Raw genomic sequence first — 8,300 nt, forward strand, 5'->3', positions numbered from 1 at the left:
TGAGGCAGCCCCTGACAGTGTGCACTCAGCATTTGGAAACTCCATAAATCAAGGGCTACTCCTATGTGTGATGCACACTGAAACGGCTCCTACTATTCTTCGCCAGGAATATTTTTTATCTCCACGCAGGACATTTCTTTCAAGCTTATTTGCCAACTGTAAATCTCTATTACACATCTTAATTTGTCTTTTCTTTTAGAAGAACACATTTTTCAAGCATTGCCCAGACCTAAATTGCTATATTTTTGGGAGTCGTAATGTTTTCTATTGCAAAGTCAATGCAATATGTATTACTTAAAGTAACGGGTATTAGTAGGCAAGAACAATACACTTTAGGTTTAATTTGCAGTATTAAGGAAAAGCAAAATATATAATTAAAGACTTTGTCGGGAAATAATTGCCCCGCTATAAAAACCACAAATGGAGCACATCTTATTTGTGCAGTAGCTTTTCCAAATAGCGGGTGACTCTACAAATCTAATGTAACTTATGCCAGAAATCAGTGTGAATTGTATAGTAAATCTTGCAATCCTGCGTCTGGGATCACTTTTATTTTTGGCGCACTGGCTGCCAGAGATGTGCTTAATTTATTATGGGTGTGCGCCTCTTAAAAAATTAGTCGCATCTTGCTCCAGGGGGCTTTTTATTAAGACCGGCTTGTAAAATGCTGACCTTAATAAATGACTCCCCCTTGAACCCCATTGTCTGATTTGGAAAGCCAATTCACTAGGAGGAAAGTTTAAGTTAATAGAAAGGGGTCGCGATATCAGACCCTTATTTATTAGCCAGAGTAAAGGGCAGCTACTAAGAGGGTCTCTCCTCCTGGAGGACCTGGCATATGCATGTAATGCTTTATGTTTATGCAGTGATTCCTTCCTTCACAGGCTATAGTTGTTGATTCATGGGGGCTCCAGTAGAGGCATGCTCTTAGACTACGATATTGCCAAGAGACTTTTCTTTTCAACAAAAATAAATTTTATCACTTAATTTAGATGCAAAATTGATCCAAAAAGAAAGAACATCAGTCATAATGTTTACATTCCGTAGGGAAGTGTTCCCCACCTCCGGTCCTCAAGAGCCACCAACAGGTCTTGTTTTCTGGATTTCCTTAGTATTGCACAGGTGATAATTGCATCACCTGGACAGGCAAGCAATCAATCACCTGTGCAATACTGAGGAAATCCTAAAAACATGATCTGTTGGTGGCTCTTAAGGACCTGAGTTGGGGAACACTGCCGTAGAGGATAACTGCAATGAATAAAACACCTACTATTTTAAATCCCGAGTAGATACACTTTCCAACATCTATGATTTCTTGAGGAGGTCAGAAAATCCACCAGAATCCTACTTCTCCACCGCACTTGCAGTGTCAGTTTATGAATGTGTTCTGGAACCAAGGCATTTCTAGACCAGTACTTTCTCCAACATCCAAAGCCTTAAGAAAGTTACTGAATGTAGGGCAGCCCAGCCGCACACGTTGTTTAAAATAAGGGTTTAATATTCTCACAGAATCCAACTTATTTTAAATTTAAAAAATGTACATCATGCCCGCTGTTGGCCGACCATGGGTTTCGCCTGTTGGCTTCTTCCTGGGGCAAGCTGCACATGCTCAATGATGTCTGACCTTATGTCTGCATAAGTCATTGAGCACCTGCAGTTTGTCCTAGGAATAAGCCAACAGGAGAATCCTAGGGTCAGGCAAAAACTGGGATATATGTTTTGTGATTTTATATGTATTTTAAAATACCGTAAGTTGTATTCTGTGAGTATAATTAAATCATTGTTCTAAACATATTCAGTTATTGTCTTAAGGTTATTGTTTTTTGAGAAACCACTGGACTAAACAACTTAAATGTACATCCATTTACACTACATTCATAGATCATCACTGCAAGTGTAATGGAGAAGGATTTTCGAACCTGCTTGAAAGACATTGGATGTGTTAAAGTGTATTTAATTTGAAATTGAAATATAAAAGTATTTGGACTACTGTTTCCACTTTGCTTTACACAAGTATTTATTTAGGGAGAGAGAGCTCCATAAATTGATCTGATTTGTATATTTTAAAACAGCACATATAAAGATGTCTGTGACTGCTAGCCAGAGTATCTCGGTGCTGAATGTAAAGGGGTTCTTCACCTTTGGGGACAATTTTTTTCTTTTGCTTAAATACATGTTTTTTGGGTCAAAAATCATTTTTACAATTAAATTTCATTATACGTTTTGCACCATTTTACTTTTACAGGCTTTTTATTTCCTGACATTTTGAACTTTTATGCTGCCTGTGGCCCTAATTTTATTGAGAGGAGCACGGAAAATAACAGATAAAAGAGTTAGGCCAGTGTCACACTTGTGCGTGCAATGCGAGAAACTCGCATCAATACCCGGCACTGCCGCCGACACTCATGACCAGAGTGTGCGGCTGCATGTATTTCTATGCAGCCGCACACTCCGGTCCCGATTGCCGGCGGCAGTGTCGGTTACTGATGCGAGAGACTCGCGCGAGTTTCTCACATTGCACTCGCAAGTGTGACACAAGCCTTACAAATTTTCCTGTTAGACTGTCTGAATAATCTCACTGACTGATTCATAGGCCTCTTTCACACATCTGTGTCTCCAGTACATGTGGTGACAGTTTTCACACGTACCGGAGATACTGACTCATGTGAATGGGTCTGTGCACATGTCAGTGTGTTTCCACAGACCATGTGTCCGTGTGCCCTACACGTAGCTTTTTTTACAGTCAGCATGGGCAGCAAAACGTCCCGCACACGTGCACACGGAGAACACAAATTGATGTCACCCGTGTGACACGCATCAGCACCGGGGAAGAAGCGCTACAGTAAGCGCTGTTCCCCGGCGGCTGGTGCTGAAGGAGGCTCTCATCATTCTCCCCTGCCAGTCCTGCATTGGGTGCGAGCAGAGGAGAATGATGAGAGTTATATTAAAGTCAGAACAATGACAGCAGGTGGGGGCTTTTGGGACTCTTACGCGCATCATCTGACACCTGCTGCCTCTAATAACAGTGACAGCAGGAGTGGATGATTGGGGTATTTCTCACCCGCCGCCTGCGATATAACAAAATGAATGAAAAATCAGGCATAGGTTTCCCCCTATTTTCTTGAACCAACCAGGCAAAACTCACAGCTGGGGGCTGCAACCCTCAGCTGTCGTCTTCAGTAAGGTTGGTTATCAAGAGTAGAGGGGTCCCCATGCTGTTTTTTAATTATTTAAATAAATAATTTTAAAACACGACATGGGGTCCCCTCCATTTTTGACAACCAGCTTTGCTAACGTTCACAGCTGAGGACTGGTATTCTCAGGCTGGAAAGGGGCCATTGATATAGGCTCCCCCCAGCCTATAAACAGCAGCACACAGCTACCCAGATAAGGCACATCTATTAGATGCACCAATTCTGGTTCTTTGCCCAGCTCTTCCCAATTGCCCTGTGGAGGTGGCAAGTGGGGTTCACAGTTGTGGGGTTGATGTCACCTTTGTATTGTCAGGTGACATCAAGCTCACGGCTTAGTAATGGAGAGGAGTCTATAAGACACCTATCCATTACTATTCCTATAGTTTTATGTAAATAAAGACACAGCCAGAATAAAGTCCTTTAATTGAAAATATGACACAGACTCCTTTATTAATCTTAATTAAACCATACTTACGACCTCACCTAATTCCACCGAAGCCCTTGATCTCCTGTAATAAAAGTAAAATAAAAAAACAGCAATATACCATACCTGTCTGTCGTTCTGTCCCATGCCGTAATCCATGTCTGGGGGCTAAATAGTTTTCAACCTGGACGGTGCCAAGATGCAACCATCCAGGCTGAGAACCACTGTTGAATGAGTTGCTGCAAGCGCAGCATCATTGACCAGCGGTGACATCATCACTGGCATTTTCCCACGGTCCTGAGGTCACCGCAGTTCAGCCCGGCCTCGATGATGTCACCGCTCTCTGCTGTTTTTAGGCTGGGGGGCCTATATCAATGGCCCCTTACCAGCCTGGGAATATCCCCCACCTGCTGTCATAATTCTGACTTTAATATAACTCATCATTCTCCTCTGCTTGCACTGATTGCCGGCAGAGCATGGGAGAATGATGAGAGCCGTCTTCAGCACCTGCCACCGGGGAACAGTGCTTACTGTAGTGCTTCTTCCCTGGCGGCCGTCCATGTGGTACTGATGCGGCACACGGGCAGCACATGGTTGCACCACATGTGTCGCAAGTATTACACACACGACATACAGACCCATGGACACGGATATCTCCGGTACCAGTTTTTCCGGTACTGGAAATATCAGGACGTGTGAAAGAGGCCTTAGGTAAAGAGGTCAACCATTTTCTCTTGTTCAGCTTTCCTTACAAACTGCCCAGAACTTCTGTCCATAAAATGCTGCTGATGGAGGGTCATGTGACCATACCAGTCTATTAGACTCCTTAAATTGTAAAACACCTCATAGTGGAAAGCTGTTTTCCTATTGGAGGAGGCTGCTGGACTGGTCTTAGAAAAGAGCTTATAAGTGCTACGTTCATTGTCTAGTAGATCGTCAACTGCTGATAGTCTGCAGCAGTGGCCAGTAATTTTTGAGAACACATAGGCTTTTTAATAATCTGTACATTGCAAAGATTTTCGATTTTACAAGCACTTTACAAAGCATACATCTAATTAAAGCTCTTGAATCCATATGTATAAATCTGGCTAAATACCGTATTTTTTGGACTATAAGACGCACTTCCCCTCGCTCCCCAAATTATGGGGGAAAATAGGAGTGCGTCTTATGGTCCGAATGTACTTATCGGTGGGGGTTACGGCGGCGGCAGGGCAGAGTCACAGGAGGCAGTGCCCCTTCCTCAGGAAGCCAGCGGCAGCAGAAGCAGTACGATGCTGTGGGCCTGGTGTCAGTTGTGAGGCAAAGGGGAGTGCATTACTTTACCGGCGGCCATTTCCCTGAAACCATGGGCCGCCGTAGGTGGTGCATGCACAGACTGGGATCTGAAAGATGGCTGCCATAGGCAGCACTTGCGTCGATTAAGATCTTGGCCGCCGGGAAAGCATTACACTCCACTCTGCCTCACCGCATTGCACTGCTAAGGCACCCCCTTCTCCCACCCAGGTCCCACAGCATTGCCACGCTCCTGCTGCCACTGTCTGAGGAACAAACCATGCCTACTGTGACGCCGCTCCACCTCCGCCTCCCCCCAGGGAAGATTCCTTAAATTCGGACTATAAGACGGACCCCCATCTCATAAAAGCTATTTTTTTTCTTATTTCCCTCCCCAAAATTTCATATGCTCCGTCTTATAATCTTATAGTCCAAAAAATACAGTAAGTTATTTTCAGTATAACAAAATCTTATTTTTCTTAGCTTTGAGGATGCCAGTAATCTTGACCAAATTCGCAACTCCATTTGTTTAAATGTAGCCCCAAATTTGCAAGGAACCTCCGCCATGCTTCACTTTTGCTTGCGGTAGTAAAGTAGATCGTGTCACAACTGTATAATACAAAATCTGTAGGACAGAAAACATCATATATTACGCAGTCCTAGGCCTATGTAACCGGACCACAAAAGGCAATAGCCATGGAATTACTCCCACCAGATTGTATACATGCAAGAATGGAGTAAAACAATCCACCAAAAGAATACAAAAAAGTGTTTTATTTAACTTAGTGCATAAAAGGCACATAAACATAATAATTAAAAGACCATATCAATGACAGAGCTATTTAAGACAAAGAATCAGGTGCAACAAGAAAAATCAAGTGTGACACCACAGGTACAGTGAAGTTAGGGGGAGCCAAATATAAAGACCTATATGTTGAATAAAGTGACAGTTCACCAAGTCTATTCAGAAGAAATCAGAAAGGTTCATGCAGCTATGTCAATGCAAGTATGATAAGTAGTGTATATCTCATGTAAAGTCACAATGTTCAAGCATATGGCCATTGACAATAGCAGCATGAGCATCACAAGGAGTAGTTGCTCTTACCCTTATCTGTCCTGTGGTGTTGCATGCACGGCCCCAACACGCATTTCGCGTGGGCTTCCTCAGGGCATTCTCTTGATGAGCTTCAAGAGGTAGTCATCGGGAATTTTTTTCACTTCACAGGTGTGCCCTGTCAGGTTTAATAAGTGGGATTTCTTGCCTTATAAATGGGGTTGGGACCATCAGTTGTGTTGAGCAGAAGTCTGGTGGATACACAGCTGAATAAACTATTAGAATTTGTATTATGGCAAGAGAAAAGCAGCTTAGTAAAGAAAAACGAGTGGCCATTATTATTTTAAGAAATGAAGGTCAATCAGTCTGAAAAATTGGGAAAACTATGAAAGTGTCCCCAAGTGCAGTGGCAAAAACCATCAAGCGCCACAAAGAAACTGGCTCATATGAGGACCGCCCCAGGAAAGGAAGACCAAGAGTCACCTCTGCTTCTGAGGATAAGTTTATCCGAGTCACCAGCCTCAGAAATCGCAGGTTAACAGCAACTCAGATTAGAGACCAGGTCAATGCCACACAGAGTTCTAGCAGCAGACATATCTCTACAACAACTGTTAAGAGGAGACTTTGTGCAGCAGGCCTTCATGGTAAAATAGCTGCTAGGAAACCACTGCTAAGGACAGGCAACAAGCAGAAGAGACTTGTTTGGGCTAAATAACACAAGGAATGGACATTAGACCAGTGGAAATCTGTGCTTTGGTCTGATGAGTCCAAATTTGAGATCTTTGGTTCCAACCACCGTGTCTTTGTGCGATGCAGAAAAGATGAATGGATGGACTCTACATGCCTGGTTCCCACCGTGAAGCATGGAGGAGGAGGTGTGATTGTGTGGGGGTGCTTTGCTGGTGACACTGTTGGGGATTTATTAAAAATTGAGGGCATACTGAACCAGCATAGCTACCACAGCATCTTGCAGCGGCATGCTATTCCATCCGGTTTGCGTTTAGTTGGACCATCATTTATTTTTCAACAGGACAATGACCCCAAACACGACTCCAGGCTGTGTAAGGGCTATTTGACCAAGACGGAGAGTGATGGGGTGCTACACCAGATGACCTGGCTCCACAGTCACCAGACCTGAACCCAATCGAGATGGTTTGGGGTGAGCTGGACCGCAGAGTGAAGGCAAAAGGGCCAACAAGTGCTAAGCATCTCTGGGAACTCCTTCAAGATTGTTGGAAGATCATTCCCGGTGACTACCTCTTGAAGCTAATCAAGAGAATGCCAAGAGTGTGCAAAGCTGTCATCAAAGCAAATGGTGGCTACTTTGAAGAACCTAGAATATAAGACATAATTTCAGTTGTTTCACACTTTTTTGTTAAGTATATAATTCCACATGTGTTAATTCATAGTTTTGATGCCTTCAGTGTGAATGTACAATTTTCATAGTCATGAAAATACAGAAAAATCTTTAAATGAGAAGGTGTGTCAAACTTTTGGTCTGAACTGTAGGTCTTTTTTTTAGGCTCCCCCTAACTGCTCTGTACCTGTGTTGTCGCACCTGATTTTTAGTATATGAATAAAATGAACTTGGCACTCAAACCACATGATGTGAAGAAAATTTAATGAAGTAAACACATAGTACAAAATACAGACGTTTCGGTCATTAGGACCTTCCTCAGTGTACTATAACAAAAATATAAAACTACATTCATAAGTGTAAACAATATATATACGAGTACATCCAAACTGAATAGTCAATCATAGTTAGACATTAGGAAAATATTTATAGGGAGGATTTACTAACATTATAATCCATTAGATGGAAATCTCCTTTACTAAGAGTGAGGAATCCTGTTTATACGAATAGCCCTACAGCAATAAAGGGAAAGGGAAAAAATAAGGAAAAAGAGCTACCCAACTGCTCTGTGACCAATTGAAAAGGTAAGGTAATACTAGTTGGACTCAGCGTCCCATAGGGTTATGCAATGTGGAGTAAATACAAACATAAGTAAATATTGCTAAAAATTGGGTTAGTATCTGAACAGTTAGGCCGGTGTCACACTTGCAACTGCAATGCAAGAAACTTGCTCGAGTCTCTCGCCTCAATACCTGGCACTGCTGCCGGCACTCGGGACCGCCCCGTGACGAAGGCATCAACAAAATGCGCTTTGGGGTGGACACAGGTGCTGCGGTGTCCCCCTGTTCCTTTGGGTAAGACTCATTTCATTTAGCTCTTATTATTACGTCCATTTTTTTCAGTGAAATACTTTATCCAGCCATGTTCTGTGTTTTCTTACCCAGTACCATGTATCATTCTATATACTAGGGGTTAATGGTCTCTTGGCGCTAATATTTG

Source organism: Ranitomeya variabilis, chromosome 5 (genome assembly GCF_051348905.1).
Source record: "Ranitomeya variabilis isolate aRanVar5 chromosome 5, aRanVar5.hap1, whole genome shotgun sequence".
Lineage (NCBI taxonomy): Eukaryota > Metazoa > Chordata > Amphibia > Anura > Dendrobatidae > Ranitomeya > Ranitomeya variabilis.